This window comes from Microtus ochrogaster, linkage group LG5, assembly GCF_000317375.1.
Source record: "Microtus ochrogaster isolate Prairie Vole_2 linkage group LG5, MicOch1.0, whole genome shotgun sequence".
NCBI classification, from domain to species: domain Eukaryota; kingdom Metazoa; phylum Chordata; class Mammalia; order Rodentia; family Cricetidae; genus Microtus; species Microtus ochrogaster.
Window position 1 is genome coordinate 38,087,529 of NC_022031.1, and position 17,438 is coordinate 38,104,966.

Here is a 17,438-nt window from a genome sequence, read left to right on the forward strand (position 1 = left end):
CCGAATTCTAGAGTTTGGCTCTCTGCCTCACAGAAGACATACCCAGGCCATCAAACTACCTCACAAAGCCCTCCTGCTCCATCAAGCAAGCAGAGAATTAAAACATTTGTCTATCTTGGATAAAATTTTGGAGTAGGTGGGCCATCTGTCTATGTGTTACTTTCATTGGTTAATAAAGAAACTGCCTTGGCTTTTGATAGGACAGCAGCTTAGATAGGTGGAGAAGACAGAACAGGATGCTGGGAGAAAGAAGTAGAGTCAGGCAGATGCCATGGAGCCTGCTGCCAGGTCAGACATGCTGAATCTTTCCCCGGTAAGCCACTACTTTGTGGTGCTACACAGATTATTAGAAATGGGTTAATCAAGATGTGAGAGTTAGACAGTAAGAGGCTAGAACTAACAGGCCAGGCAGTGTTTAAATGAATACAATTTGTGTGTTGTTATTTCAGGTGTAAAGCTAGCTGTGCGGGAGCCGTGCAGGAGCCGAGCGGGATGAAAAGCAGGCCTGCTTGCCTCATCACTACAAAATTATGAGGTGGTTCAACATTCAGATGAGGGTGTCAGTTGTCTGTATAGGCCACAGAGCCTGTGACAAAAGATGTCGCAGTCGCTGGGTGGTGGTGGCACATGCCTTTAATCCCAGCACTCGGGAGGCAGAGGCAGGCAGATCTCTGTGAGTTTGAGACCAGCCTAATTTACAAGAGCTAGTTCCAGGACAGGCTTCAAAGCTACACAGAGAAACAATGTGGGGGGGGAGTAGTTTGGGAGGAAGATGTCACATTCGCAGGTGGCATATACCCCTTCCTGCTTCCCTCCCTACTCTACGTTATGACAGCTCCGTTCTGTGTTAATCCCGTGGTCTGGCAATTGTCTCCAGATAACCGAGTCTTTATGCACAATGCATCCACTAAGCAAGAAAGAGGCCAAGTCAGAGCAATAGCAGGAATTCCATGTACTGGGGAGACAGCTGAAACTCACACAACAGGCTTGGGCAGGGATTATAGTGCTACATCTTAAAAGCATAATTTAATGTCACAGGTAATGACTGATAGCCAGTATTGAAAGGGTTAGGAAGAGGATCATGTAAAACAGGTCAAGGGGGGAAACCAAAAAACCAAACCTATCTGGCTGCTGCACGTCTGAATATTTCTGAGAAAGGCTAGGCTAGGCTGTGCAACCTACCTGGAAAAGGGTAGGATGCTGGTGGGAACAGCCCCTTCCACGGGAGCATATGGCAAGACTCGCTTTGAAGGCTCCAGTCCAGGCTCATTCTTCACAATTGTCTCCACAGACACCTAGCCTATTCCTTTAGATAGGTTAGTGGCATGACTTTTGTCAAGGACCAACAACTAGTAAATCTTTGTTTGAAACCATCGTGGTTACACTATTTGACTGAAATGGTGTTGATGAACATGTGAATAGCTCCAGGCATAGCAAGATTTACTCCATTTGACCCCAATCCCTACCCTTCCTATGTTCACGGACTCACACGTTAATGTCAGCTTCATCGCCCCTAGGGACAGGACAGTATGTCTCCAACAATCTCCTTGAGAAATTCTTGTTCTGATCAAGAGCGATCTTGCCAGGCGGTGGTGGCACACGCCTTTAACCCCAGCTTCTGAACTATCCACCTAGAAATGATTAAGGGATGGACACAGAGCTCAGGGAGAAACCCTTTGCCCAGCAGGTATAAAGCTTTGGCTTGAGCCCCAGCACCAAAAGAATATAAATAAATAAATAAATGCCAAGAAAAGTTACTAAAATGATGAGTTTGTTTTATGCTAAATATATCATAGCATAATTTTTAGAATTGTGGTTATAGGACTTTTTAAACTAGTTGTAAGGAAGAATATTCTGGAAATTATTGGATAAATGGATCCGTGAGTGTTTTCCTTATGTGTCTCTTATCTACAACACAGAATCAATTTTTAGATTAAAGATGATTTAGGGAAGGTTTCCACGTGAATATGAGATAAATTTGAGCCATTTTAACATCTTTTATGAATTTGCAAGTGCCAAGATGAGAGAGGAATGAGAAGTTTCTGTAAGCAAAGAGTACGAAACGGCAGATTAGCAAAAGCCAAGTGAAAAGCAGCGTGAAGGTTTGAATCTGGAATAACCCCACAGGCTCCTATTTTGACTCTGGGAGGCTCTAGAAACCTCAAGAGGGGTCTAGCTGGCAGAGGCAGCTCACCAGGGCAGGCCTTTCCAGGTTAGAGATCTTGGTCTGTTCCCCTTTCTCTACTTCCTGGCCCACCACCATGGGAACAACCACCGCTTCATGTTCCCACTGCCACAGGCTGCGCCGCTCGGCCATGCTTCCCCTCTGTGAAAACTGAAACTGTAAATAAGCCAAGATAAATCTCAGCCTCCTGTCTGTCAGATGTTTTCATTCCAGTGACTCAGTTCTTACAATCAGCATGTCAACCCCTCAGCGGCAGGTCCACGCACCTAAAAGTAGCAGATTTCCTTAACTGATGAGAATCCCTATTCTGAAACTCAAAAGATCCCCAAATCTGACTTTCTGAAAATCCTAGCATGATTCCACACATGGAAAATTCCATGTCTAATCTCACATGACGGGTCATAGTCAAAGCATGGGTGCATTAAGCAACGTTGGGTCTACATCAGTGATGCCGTGGTGGGCTTTTGTGTGTGCAAACATGTCTGTAAATCTCAAGCCTTTCAGATAGTCAATCTGTATAACTCTTTTTTTTTTTTAATCCTTGAGCTCCTGGGTTCTAAAGATCCTCTCACCCCAAGCCCCTAAGTGTTAGGACTGCAGAGGCACACTGCCAGCGCGTCCCAACTGGGTTTTAGTCGGTTCAGTGGACAGGCTCTAACTTCCAGCGGGCGTCTGCTGCCCTCTAGGCTACAATGGCAGATCTTGGGCTTGACTTCCTGACTTCTCTTACCCAGGCAAAAATCAACAAATTCTGTAAACCTTGGACCAGCTCCTGCTAGTGCCCCATTTACTACACAGGTGACCCACAGCCGCTGTGACCTCACCACGCCACTAAGACTTTCTCTTGTGCCCTCCTCTCCATCGACACCCAGGACGGGCGCTGAGGTAGGTGGAACCCTGTGCTAGGAAAATGCATGTGAGTACCCGCCAGCATAGGTTTCTTTGCTGGTTTGGGATCTGTTGGCAGAAGGTGCCTGCACAAAGCGCACCACCGTGGGACCAGACTTCCTGAACAAAGGCACCAAGGAGCGGCGGACACACTCGGCGGTTTTTAGTCAGGAGCGTGTGGCTCTCACATCATCTCGTCTCTGAACAGGAAGCAAGGCCGGTGACGCCTATGACACGCCCCTGTGGACTCTGTGTGTCCACAGCACAGTGAGGGACCCTTACTCATTTCTTTCTTGGAAACAAGCTTAAGGCAGCTCCTGCTCCCATTGTCTTGCTGCAGTGCTATGGTCATCAGATCTCTCCAGGAAGCTGTTCACGGCTGTAAGTTCATAGGTGCTGTGGGTCACATGGCTTTGTAAAGAAAATCTGGAGAGATACACCATGGGTGTCAGTGTTGTCTCTTCAAGAAAGCCTTGGATCTGAAACAGTGGTGACACCCGAGATGTTCTAAGGCTCTGGGGACAGAGATCCACGACCATCTTTCACACACGAGCATCTTTGCTAATGCATTGCACACAATCCAGTACCCACGCCTTGAAACGAAAGAACCTCCACGGAGCCACTAGAGGGCAGCACAAGCCCACCTAATAATCCCACACCCCAGCAGTGTCAGCCCTGAAGAACCTTTTTACAAGGTCATTCGCTCCAGAGCCTCTCAGCAGGTCAAATCTCGGGGAAGCTGTAAAAATACCTTTATTCAGGCCTCACTTCAGACAAAATGAATCAGAATCTCTAGGGGGAGGATCTAGCAACTTATCATAATAAGTAAATATTGATTAAAATCTTATGCAAAAGAGCGCTAGGTTATTTAGATGTATTTGATATCAACTGACCTCCAAAAGGGCGAAATTTCTAGACTTGGATGAAATTATGTCTTATCTTTGTTTTTTCTTTCTTTCTCTATTTTGTTTGTTCTTTGTTGTTTTCTTTCTTTCTTTCTTTCTCTCTCTCTTTTGTTTGTTCGTTTTAAGACAAGGTCTCTCTTGGTGCCCCTGGTTATTCTGGAATTCACTATGTAGACCAGGCTGGTCTCAGACTTGTAGAGATCCGCCTGCCTCTGCCCTCCCAGTGCTGGGATTAGAGGAATGGACTATCACACCCAGCTTCTGTCCTTACCTTCACACTCAATTTTTTTATTTAATGTTGGGGCATGGACTTATTGTGGACACCTTAGGAAACCCAAGAAGCTTGGTAAAGAAACTTCAATATGATTCACACCAGGCCAAAGAGCACAGCAGGGCTATGGGACCCTCTTCAAGGCCAGTGTCCTTCGTAGTCTAGGAAGTTATAGGAAAATGGGGGGTGGGGGCTGTGGAGAAAGTGTACAAATTACCAAGGCCAAGAACGAGAAGAGGTGACCAACTCAAACTCCAAAGATACTAAAGGGATAATAAAGTTGTAATATGGACATTTTAATGTCTATAAATTGACATCTAAAATTAAAGGTTTGAATATATTCCCTCAAAATACACATATCAAAAAGATAACTGATAAGCGAACAGTCTTAGGAAGCAAACTCTCAAAGCAATTGTGGAAGCACATCCTCTCTTCAGCTCTCTGCCCACTGGGGACACAGTCTCTACTCCCTCGTCCTCCTGATTTCTGCCATGTGAGAACACAGCAGGAAAGTTCTCATCAGGACCCTCTGGTCTAGTGTTTTCAGCTTGAACCTCCCAGTTTACAGCTGAAGGACTAAATCTCTATTCTTTATAATTGTTCAGGTCGTATCAGAAAGGAAGAGACAAGACTACCCTAATTTGCAAATGGCATGTTTAGATAATGCATGGGTTTGTTTGGTTCTTTTGTTTTTGTTTTTGCTTTGAAACAGGCTCTCTCTGTGTAGCCCTGGCTGCCCTGGAGCTGACCTCAAACTCATAAAGATCTGCCTGCCTCTGCCTCCCAAGTGCTGGGATTAAAGGCATGTGACACCATGCCTGGAAGAAATTGAAAAAATAAATAAATATCATTTATATTTGTACCAAAATAAAGATAGAGTTAAAGCTAACAAAACTGTAACCGACTTTCACAATGAAAGCTACAAAATCATTCTAGAAGAGTGTAAAAGGCATCCACAAAAAGATAAACTCACATGGTTCATAGGTCATAAGCCCTAGCATTGTTCCTCAAATTATCTAGAGACTCAAGAAAATCCCCAACAAAATCTCAGCAGACCCTTTTGCATGAATTGACCACCTCACTCTAAAATTCAGGGTAATACCAAGACCCTAAACAGTAAAATTTGCTTTGAAAAAAGCCAGAAGTTTGAGTCTGGTTTCAAGATTGGAGCGTAGTGATCAAAACTCTGTGGTACTGACACGAAAACTGCCCACCGACCCGAGGAACTGAGGCAAATGGCCTAATTCCCTAACTGCAGGCAGGTCAAACTGTTGAACGCTGCTGTGAATGCTTGTTTTATGTAGAGGTTTCATAAGCAGTGTAAGCTCCCTATAATGTTGTCTCTGGCTTTTAATTGGCAGCAGATAGAATTTTCCCCAGCCTGGTGGCCTGGAATAGGAAACTGCCAGTAAGCTGCCCATTCTCTGGAGAGCAGCCACATGGCTGCCCAGCTGTTCTGGGCACTTTATGCACTCTGGCTGCAAAGACCACTGTGACCGAAGCTGCAAGGTCTGATGCAGAAGACCTGGCTTCACTTACAGCTGCCGTGGACGACTTGCATCAGACCTTGACATGAACATTCCAAACAAGACAAGACTTGATGAATCTCAGAGGCCCCTGGAACTAGTCTCACTCAAAATGGGAGAAAAGGTACATCCCCTGCAGCTCAGCAAGAAGCCAGCCATGCGTTTGTGTTGTGTAGTAATTTCTGTTGAGGTGAAAGAGGGAGGCGAAACAACAGTATGTCCTAAGGGGAGGAGAAATACTGCGGCGAAACTCTTGAAGACAGGAAAAGGGCAACTCAGAATAGCTTCAGGAAGTTCCTGAAACTGACCTGACTCACTAGCTTTGTCCTCTCCAAAAGTGTCTAAGCAGTAAAGGCTGAGACTCCCTCTCAGACAAGCCCAGCCATCTAGAAGAAGCAGAGACCAACTGGCTGCCTGGAAGAGGCTCTGACCGCCGGAGGCACTGGGAAAGATGCCCTCTAACCTCTTGAGTTGCCTGCAGACTGTCTATGTGTTCCAGTTTTCCTGGGTTTTGTGCGCTGCCCCCATGTTAGTGTTGGCTTTGGTGATGAAGCTGTCTTTGAGTCATTTCTACTCCTCTAAGCCTTCAACCTATGGTCCTATAAGTAACCCCAATAAAATTCATTGGTTCACCAAGTTGAACTTCGGTGGTATCAGTGCTTATGTCTGTCATAGGCTCCCCTATATGGGGTAAGGAGACATACGTGCATACGTGGTGTGTGTGTGTGTGTGTGTGTGTGTGTGTGTGTGTGTGTGTTGCATCTTCCCAGAAAAACCGGTCACACAACAGTGTGATTCAGGAAGTACAATTGATTCTTAGGCAGGGCCTGTGTGATCCCTACACAGGGTTTCTTGTTGGTAGAACTGGAGTCTGTGCTGTGATTCTCGCAAATACAATTCTTTGTCTATAGGTCATACCCACCTCATGCCCCTCCTGGATACGTAAGCAGGTGGTCCCACTCGGTCAGCTTGTAGACACTGACTTATGCTACCTATGGTGTTGCAACATGAGGCTCCCAAAGGGTTTCTCTGCGAAGTCTTTTCTGGCCCATTTTAATATTCATCATGGGTGGAGCAGGCTGAGCTGGTAACATAGAGATGGTGGCAGCAACAGCAGAAAGAGTGTGCAAGGAGTGTGGAGGATGAAAAACATAGCAATATCAAGACGAGCATATGTATGAAGCCAGAGAAAGGCCAGAAGCTCTTCCCCGGCTGGGTTCACCCAAAGCATGGAAGGTGTCAAGAAGAGTTTGCAGTACACACCCGCGGCAGGGATGGGTCGTGTGGAGATGACCCATAAAGGGTCATGCAATTCACGGCTTTGGGAAAGCATGCTTTCCTGCAGCTCACCAGCCAACCCCTATTCTAGTGCATTCTCTCCCTTTCTTAAGAAGCTGCTTCTATTTCTATTTCAGCCCATGTGCCCTAGGACACAAGAATCTACATACAGTCTCAGATTCATGCAGGTAATAGTAGTGACAAGAAGGTGCCTGGAGAGTTCCAGAGAGTGACTTGGGGCACAGATCACAAACAGCGGTGAGAGTATTGGAGAAAGGGTTGAATAGACGGAGAGGACTGTCCCGGAAAGAGTTCCAGGGAGCTACAAACCCTTGGAGTCAAAGGTCTAGTTCTAAGAAGTCCAACGCCAGTCATTATAAGTGCTAACCCTCAAGAAGTACGGAACTAACTTTCGCTAAGAGCACGCCAGTGTCGGTGCTAAGAGGATTATGTAGCTGCCAAGCGCCAAGCCGTGGGCAATCAAAGCCTGAGCACCTCTATCCGTCAGTCTTTGACATCCAGAGCCTAGATCTGTAATCCCCTAGTTCTTAGAGGTTGATACTGAAGTCTGAGCGAACCAGCCCAGCCCAGAAGCCTTTGGCACTCAAGGGCCTAAGCCAGACAACACTAGAAGAGCGAGTTCTTGCAGGCTCGCGATTTTTATCGGCCACATGCGGACAGAACAAAGCAGGGGATCATGAATGGAGCCACACATAACAGACACGTGATTTTTGACAATAATGCCAAAGCAATTCAGCAGCAAAGGAGAATCTTTTCAATAAACGACTGCGGAATGATTGATATCTCAATGTAAAAGCAATTTGTTTTAATCGATTCCTCTCACTATATAAAAATATGGCAAAAAAATGAACCAGGAATACAATGCTATAAAAGTACTTAATGCTACTGAGCTGTACAGTTAAAATGATTAAAATCATAAATTTTATATAATACCTATTTTATCACACTGAAAAATTTGGTAGACATTTGATGTGGGATGAACATATTTGTGGCTGTTCTTATGATTATTACATAATGTAGCAGAAAAGGTCAGTATTTACAGTTCATCCACAAATAGTCTTGTTTTGATTTGTGTCTACACAGCTTGTTCTTAGGAAATATCGGATATTTCCTTTTTTAAAACCAGCATTAAATATTTAAATAGAGAAGTCTGTATAAATTCCACTTAAGAGTAAAACATGTAGTCTCGTCCTTTTGCGGAATTATGCATCTAATGTCACCCATTTTGTAATCAAGATTTTATATTACTAATAGACTAGAAAAAAATCAACATCTGTCAGGGTAAAAGGATTTTATTAGGATCCGTGCTCCTAGTAAAGGGACAAAATTTTTTAAGAATTAGGGAACTGAATATATAACCTAAAATGAATTTTTTCTGGAGAAAACCTTTGTGATCTTGGATTATGCAAAAAAATTTAGATTTTCCATCAAAAGTATGACCCATAGAATGACAAATTAGCAAGCTTTGTTCCTTCGGACCTAAAATCTGATCAGGTGTGGTGGTGGCATCTGTACAGCCAGGTTGAGGAATTACATCATGAGTTCAAGACCAGCTTGGGATACACAGAGACATCTAAGCCCACCTGAAAGTCCTGGTTAGGGTTTCTACCGCTATGAGAAAACACCAACACCAAAAGCAAGCTAGGGAGCAAAGCGTTTGCCTGACTTTACGCTTCGACATCATACATAATCCTTCACTGAAGGAAGTCAGGACACCAAGTCAAACAGGGCGGGAACCTGGAGGCAGGAGCTGATGCAGAGGCCGTGGAGGGGAGCTGCTTACAGACTTACTCACCGTGACCTGTTCTGCCTGCTTTCTCTTAGAACCCAGGACCACCAGCCCAGGGATGGCTCCACCCGCCATAGTCTGGGCCCTCCCACATCCGTCACCGATTCGGAAAATGCCCTACATCTGGATCTTATGGAGGCGTCTTCTCAGTTGGGGTCCCCTCCTTTCCAACAACTCTAGCTTGTGTCAGGTTGACATAAAACGAGCTACTGAGCTAAAGAGAAGAAAAACACTAAAAACCTTCAACATCAGACTTTGGACATTATAACGAATTTATGGATATAGCCATTAATAATCAAACATCACTAATGTAATATATTAACTAATAATAAATATCCAGGTATTTTGCTTATTCTGAAGAAAGTATTTAATACCACTTATAAGGCATCGTTGCTAAAAAGAATCCAACTTAAATTTCTTTAAGTCTTTGACTCTAACTACCATTTGGGGGGAGGAAAAGGTAGAGGGAAAATGGGCATGCCCAAACCACAGGCATGTAATTAGTAAAACCAAGACCATAGTCAAATGACCTAGTTTACTTAAAACAAGATTAGGGGGGAAATGAGATCAATTGAGCAGAACCTATGTATTAATAGGTATTTACAGGGGGCGGGTGGAGGATTAACCGAAAGGAAGAATGTAAGAGCCATATGGAAGCCTATTTTGCAAGCTAATTTTAAAGTATACTTTTTCAGAGAAAAAAAAAGAGTTTGAAGGGAGGGGCCTTGCATGGGTGGATAACAGCTCCCAGAAGCCATAGGTTATTAAGCAAAAACCCCAGTGTTGGGTGTGTGCATCCCCTTTTGAGTCGCTGGTCAAAGAAAGCTCAGAAGCGCCACAAAACAATACAGGGTATTATTATTGCTCTTGGGTGTCTGCCAGAACTAGATGATAGAACCTGGTTACTGAAGACACTCAAAGGACTCGAACTGAAGCTGAACCCGAAGCTTCCTTCAGGCTTTCAGGAGGCTGGGAAGCTTCCTTCAGGCTTTCAGGAGGCTGGGAAGCTTCCTTCAGGCTTTCAGGAGGCTGGGAAGAGCTACGAAGGTTACTGAGGAAGAAAATCATCAGTAGTAGTTGGCTGTGAACCCTGTGAGCTGACACCTCAGATTGCAGGCGAGCTGTGCCCACTACTGCAACCATTATGGAGGTAGACAATCACTTTCTGACTGAATTCTGGCCAGCTCCACTGGAGAAATTCATACTACACAACGGGTTAGAAGCCTTGTCTGGGGAGGTCATAGCCCTGTGGGGGAAGCTACTATTGTTTTGCTAAATGGACAAGGATTTCAAACCGCCTTCTAAATATTTATGTTTATATCCATATATTAGTACCGCTCTGATGCCTTCTTCCGAGAAGCTCCTGTTCACCGTGTGCAACCGTTGATGCAGAGGCTTACAACTGGCCAAAATGCTGGAAAAACGTGGCTGTTACGGGGCATCTTTATAACCTCCGAGGCACAGAGGACACTCAGAAGAGGAAGCAAAAAGAAAGTTAAAGCCAGCTTTGGAAGCAGTGATGTGAAACACTGTCTCATGGCCGGGCATGTAGGACCCTCCCCCGCCCTGAGGAGCCAAGGCAGTTGACGGTTATAAGAACAGAAGAGCTGATTCCTCGATGGTATAACCATTAGTAACTTGCCCTTGCCCGAGGAAAGCATCGGCCACCCTTGCTCATACAGACAACCCTAGTGAAATGCCACACACACACACCCCAAAGCATGAGAGTTGGAGAAGGAGGACACATTGGTAGAAAGAAAGGGTTTGATGGAAGAGGGACAGAAATAAGAGAGGATAATTAGGGGGGTTGGAATATGATCAAAGTATATTAAATGTATATATATATATGAATTATGAAAGAATAAATAAGCCAACTAAGATTTTAGACACATTGGATATTTAATATTAAAAAATTATTATAAGCCAAGCATGGTGCCGTACACCTGTAATCCTAGTATTTAGGAGATGGAAATTGAAAAATCAGATATTCAAGGGTGTCCTCAGCTCCATAGCAAATCCAAAGCCACCCAGGGCTACATGAGAGCCTGTCTCAAAAAAGAAAGAGAATGAGACCTCCCAGGTTAATCATGGCAGCTTAGTCACTTTAAGGTTTTGTGTTTCCCAGCCAGGCACAGCGGTAAATGCTTTTAATCCCAGTACTTGGGAGGCACAGGCAGACAGATATCTATGAGTGCAAGGCCAGGCTGTGCTAGATAGTGAGTTCCAGGCCATGCGAGGCTATATAGTAAGACCTCATTTCAAAAAAAAAAATTGTCTATTTTCTGATAAACACTGAAATATTTCATGTTATAGCTGATATTTAGATCTTACCTTAAATTGCTTGAGTAGAAATGCTGTGGGAATATAGACGGAAGGATTTTGTTTTATTTATTTACTTATTTTTTTATTCATTTTGGTTTTTCAAGACAAGGTTTCTCTGTGTAGCCCTGGATGTCCTGGAACTTACTCTGTAGACCAGGCTGAACTTGAACTACGAGATTTGCCTGCCTCTGCCTCCCTCCCGAGTGCTGGGACTGAAGGTGTGTGCCCCCACACCCAGCAAGGGAAGGGTTTTTAAAGAAGAAATCCACAAGAAGACCTTGATTATCTGCACAAACAAGCCAAGAATTGGTTTGCTCTGCTAAGATTAGGTAGTCAAGGCAACCTGAATGTCTGCATAAGCAGGTTACAGAAACCAAAAGCAGTTTATCATAACATAACAGGTAGGTGATCATAACTGTACATTTCTGGGTAGGGTTAACTAAGTCAGGTTACTGGGATCTTTCATCCCCTAGCATCTGACTCTGGGTTTTTATTATTAAAACCAATTAGAATTCGCACTACAGACAAGAGTCAGAGGCAAACGGCTAGAGGTACCAAGATGGATGCCTAGCATAAAATGGAGGTTTGTTTGTTGGTTTGTCTGTGTTTTAGCCATCCCGCTGGTTTAGTAAAGTGGTGATTGTAGGTTCAAGGACTTCACTAGCCCCGGGTAGTGGCTAAGTTTCCAGACCAGGCATCTCTCTTGTTCAGATGGTTAGAAGTTCAACTAGAGCAGTTAGAGACCTGCTGGTTACCGCAAAGCGCAAAGGTATGCACGCCACTACTGCACCCTGCACCCTCGGGGATATTAGATTTTCTTTTCTTTTTTGAGAGAGAGAGAGAGAGAGAGAGAGAGAGAACCATTTTTAATAGATTCTGAAAATAGGAAACCAAAGAGAAAGTCTGGTCTAAAATCCTACACTGTCCTATAGGTGCACACCTGGCCCTTCAGACTAAGTGTTCACCTCAGGTATTAACAAAGAAGCCCAGCCCGGAGATAGAAGCACTAACAACATTCATGCTTCTGACTTGATCGCAAGTTCATCAATCACTTTCTGTAACTAGAGCTACAAGAAGAGAGTGTCCTGCCCAGCAGGGTGGCAGCGTGCCAGGTCCCTGAAGGTGGGGACGTGTCCCACTGTAAACTGGGATATTAGCATTCTGATGTATCCTTCCATCTCGTTCCAGTTTAATTTCAATGGCTCTGTCCCAAAGAAACCACTTGGCTTAAAGCTCATGAACAAAATCAGCCACGTGGCTGCAAAGCCGAGGAATGCTGACACCTGGTTCTCCCCACTGACTGTGTCTCCCAGTTCTCACCCTGCTGGCCCAGGGCAGAGGCAGGGAGACAGTTCTGAGCATCAGGGCGGAAGTGACCACAACCCCCAACCTTCTAACCAAAGAACGTGATTGCCACCGTTTCTCCTCTGAGCTGATCTCTTCAGAGTCTTCTCCTTCTGAGATGAAAGCATTGCCCACTAAAGCTTTTTGACTACAGTATTGTGGGGTATATAAATTAAATCTGTCTTGCTAATGTAAATCTTACACATGAACCATAGTGTCACACATCTTTGATCCCAGGACTTGGGCGTTCAAGGTCACCCTGATCTACAAGGCAAGTTCCGGTCCAACCCACGATACAGAGTGAGACCCTGTCTCAAAAATATAAAACAAAAATTCATGTTTTGAAGCTGTGGAGACAGCTCAATCAGTACCTATAGCTCTTCAGAAACCAGGTTTTAAAAAAAAAGAATCAGATGTAGTGGTATACTCCTAAAGTCCCGGTGCTGGGAAGACAGAGACAGAGGGACCCTGGGACTCACTAGCCAACTAGCCCGGCCCCCTTGGCAAGCTCCAGGTGACTTTTTTTAAAATGAATGATGCCTTAGGAATGACACTTGAAGATTTTCTCTAACCCGCATGTGTGTGAACACACATGTGCAGGTGTGCCAGGACCGGTACCCACACAGAGTTACATGCTTTCTAAATAGTAGGAATTATGAGGTATCCGCCCACACAATAGTAATCAAAGTATCTGGGGTGTGCCTGGTAGAAGAGCCGCTGTAGATCTAAAAAGAGAGAGGTTGTTTGGACTGAAGCAGTCTTGGAAAGCTTCCTGTAGACACGAGTATTTAAACTAGTGCTTGGGGAAGAGAGGTTTTTTTCCCTACGGGTGATTTGAATGTAGCCATCAGCACATGTAACCTGCTGAAATCTCTGTGATGCTGTGTGGGGCTCACAGGATTCCATTGCTCTGAGAGCATTTTATTTTGTATATAACTCATCTGGATTCGGTGAATCTGGGGCTTCATCTTGTCTCTGTGAGGAAACTAGGGTTGTGGATGTCTCCCTGCGGGCATATTTTTTCTGCCTCACATGAACAGAAACTGTGGAGATGGGTCTTCCGAAGCTGACCATATGTGTTTCTAGGTATAGACATCTGTGTGGGTGCATTTCTCCACGGAATTTTTGGTCTTTGTGGGTGTGTGCACACGCGGTCCTCCGGGGATGAGAAGAACAGAGAAAAGGTCTGGAGGGACTGAGAGTCTGTGGAGGGGAGCCCCTGCTCAGAAGCCTGTGGGCTTTCACACATCACACTTTCCTGGGGTTCTTGAGTACCAGCCTCAGTACCCCCTCAGGGCTCAGAACTGTATGTTTTTTGGCAGGCGAGGATCTGAAGGTAAAAAGATTAACACAAGTACATTACCTCTGCATCGTCTTTATTTTTCGGGGGAGGGGAGGAAGTGAAGTGAAGGGGCGCAAGGATGGAGAGTAAGGGGAGGAACAAGGAGCATAAGGGGTGATCTCCGCCAGGATTCTAGTTTTCACAGACATAGCTGGAAAATTCCATAGGCAAGGACAATGACAATATGCATATCAAAATCACAAAATGGGCAGGTAGAACCTGACAAAGCAGTACTCCGGAGCAGGTGACCTGACCCAGGAATGAGCCTGACATTCTAAACCATTAGATAAGGTTACTAAACGTCCCTGAATCCTGGATTTCCCATTCCCCTCATCCAATCTCTTTGGTGATAACCAGCTTTGGGGACACCCAGATTTGTTTGCTAGCAAAGGTGGGACTTACTGTCTTCCTGCTCAGTGCCTGTCTTTAGACATTTCTATGTGGTCTGTTAGCGGGTAAGTTAGTGGGACTGACTCTATGTAAATCTGACTGTTAGAACAAAGGGTGAATGTTGTCACTGTAAGGCCTCACAGTGTGGGGGAATGGAGCAAGGTCACCCCGTTGCTTCGCTGGAGAAGTTACACTGCTGAGGTGTTTTGGGAATGAATCCCATTTTGAAGGGAGAATCATGACCTCATGAGGTGTCCACAGTGACTTTTCCAAAAGACAAGACTTCCTGCAGCTCCGCAAAACATGTTATTCCATGTGAACGTGCATGTATATACTTCCCGTGAATCCCTATTGGTCTATCGCTGTTCATTTATTGTACAGTCTTGTGGGCTCCAGCAACACCTCATGTAATCAATACCTGAAAAGGAGTCTGCTGTTGTGGCGGGAGCTTAAAACCCCAGAGCTGGGGAGGTGGAAATCAGCATATTCTTGGACTCGCTGGCCTGTCAGCCTAACCCACTTGGCAAGTTCCAGGCCAGTGAGAGACCCAGTCTCAAGTTAAAAATAAAACATAAAGGGGCTGGAGAGATGGCTCAGCGGTTAAGAGCATTGCCTGTTCTTCCAAAGGTCCTGAGTTCAATTCCCAGCAACCACATGGTGGCTCACAACCATCTGTAAGGAGGTCTGGTGCCCTCTTCTGGCCTGCAGGCATACACACAGACAGAATATTGTATACATAATAAATAAATAAATATATAAATAAATAAATAGTTATAAAAAAATAATAAAAACAAAAATTTTAAAAAGGTAGAGAGCATCTGAGTGAGGAACCTAATTGTCCTCTGTCTGTCACACACATGAACATACATGTGTACCCACACCATGAACAGAAGCCCTCAGTGTTCCCAGCAAATAAACATATAATTAGCGTTCATTAGCTAGTCTTCATTTTTTACTTGTTTTAAAACATGTTTACATGGTCAATCCACGTAACAAACATGTTTGGCGTCCAAAGGAAAAGAATTAGTGACCAGACAGCTCGTGTTTCTTCTCTTGAACTCTAAGCATACAGTTGCATGGTGGTCTCTATACTACAGCTGTGTGCTGACAAGAGACAGAATTAGTTCAAAGCCAGTGTAGGAAGTTTTGGGTACAATTCTGGGTCTCTAAAATCTAGCTTACCTTACAAAACCACCAACACACAAGATTTTGGTTTTTTTATAAAGGAAGTGAATAATTTCCTGTGACCCAAATTCCCTAATTTTTCTACCTTAGCTTTCTGGGTTAAGAAAATTATCTCTCTTCTACCAAAACTTCCTCTAAATTTAAAAATGCAAGCATATGTATGTCTAGATGCATTGACAGTCATAGGTATATTTTGAAGGGGTCTAATTTTATGCAATTGTTGTAACTGTGGAAATCATAAGCGTGTTAAAATAATTGTGACTTTCATACTGGGCTGTAGCTCACTGGTGGAATGTGAGCCTAGCATGTACAAGACTCTGGGTTCTCTCCATAGCAGGGTGAGAAAATTAAACCAAAACCTGTCATTTTCAGATCCTCAACTAACCGTAAGAGTTTAAGTAAATTATAGATAAGTTTTGGATGCATGAAATCTTTCCAAGAAACACACAAAACACTGCTCACTAAATATAATTTTGATTTACACCTTTCTTTCCTAGAATAGCAATACATGCAGAAATGTATTAGAGGTAATCCCAGCACTCGGGGGGCAGAGGCAGGCGGATCTCTGTGAGTTCAAGGCCAGCCTGGTCTAGAAGAGCTAGTTCCAGGACAGGAACCAAAAACCAAAAAAGCTACGGAGAAACCCTGTCTCGAAAAATTAAAAAAAGAAAGAAATGTATCAGAGGGTCCTCTGCTATCTTAGATTTGCTGGTGTGGTCTGCAGGGGATGCTCACGAAACAAACCAGCCTAATAGCGTGTGGTTTTGCGTCTTCTCGTTTCTCTTCGTCCTCAGTTTCTTATTTTAGTTAAAGATGATAATATAATTGATTGAATATATAAGATGATATATATGATACGTCATAGAGAAAATGGAATGCAAGTGACAGTTACTATGATTTACCGCCTTCTCCCATGCGGAAATATCCTTCCAAGCTGGAGTTCAATCCACTTTGTGAGACATTAAGAGCAAAGAACCAATGGACTTGAAGTTAAGAATAATAGAAATTTTCCATGTGAAAAGCAGGAGCTCCTGGGTAAAACGATGGGCTGGAGGGTGTCTCTAACGCTGTCTCTGTGGGATTACGTGAAGGCAAGCACAATCCTGGGTAAAATGATGGGCTGGAGGGTGTCTCTAGCGCTGTCTCTGTGTGGTTACGTGAAGGCGTGAAGGCAAGCACAGTGGAACATTAGCAGGGCCGCCGCACCTGGCATTTACTCTGGAGTGGCGGTCACTTAGGCCTTGGAATTATCTCCGCACGTATCAGTGGTTGTTATCTGAGATTTATGCAGTTGCTCTTTCTTGGGAATTTCAGAGTCTTAGCATAACCTCAGTCATTAGACCTGGAATTCTTATAATGACTGTGATTGCTTAGGTAATGGTTCCTTAAGACAACTCCTCGGGAAATGACTTGCTAAATGGATTCTTGTGTATCAATAAACAAAGCTTCTGCAGAGCTCTGGTCAGTAGGTCCTTGAGACTGATTCCTCCTGCTGCTTTTGCCGAGCCTAAATTCACTCTGCAGTATCTCTCTTTCTTTGACTGACCCGCATAGCTCAGAGCACCGACGGGAAAGAGTCAGATTAAGAAAAAGTAGACTTTGCCACAATAGTGAAATAGAAGAACATGGAAACCCACAAAAATGAAAAGATCCTGGAAGAGAGCATGCGAGGGAGGAGAGATGGTGCCACTCAGAAATCAGGCGTAACACAGCCTCGAACGGTTCAGTCCTCTGGCAAGGGGGTGGGACAGAGACCACTTTACAGTGTAACAGAAAAGTCAGGCAGTCCCACCCCCAGGACAAGCTCACAGCCTTCCAAACTGCAAATGAGACAGGGTTTGGTGCCACAGTGACTCCTCTCCTCCCATGGCAACAACAGCAGTAGACAAATACCAATGTGCCACACTGTGCGACTTAGAAGTGGCTGCCACACTGTGCGACTTAGAAGTGGCTGTCACACTGTGTGACTTAGAAGGAAGTGGCTGCCACACT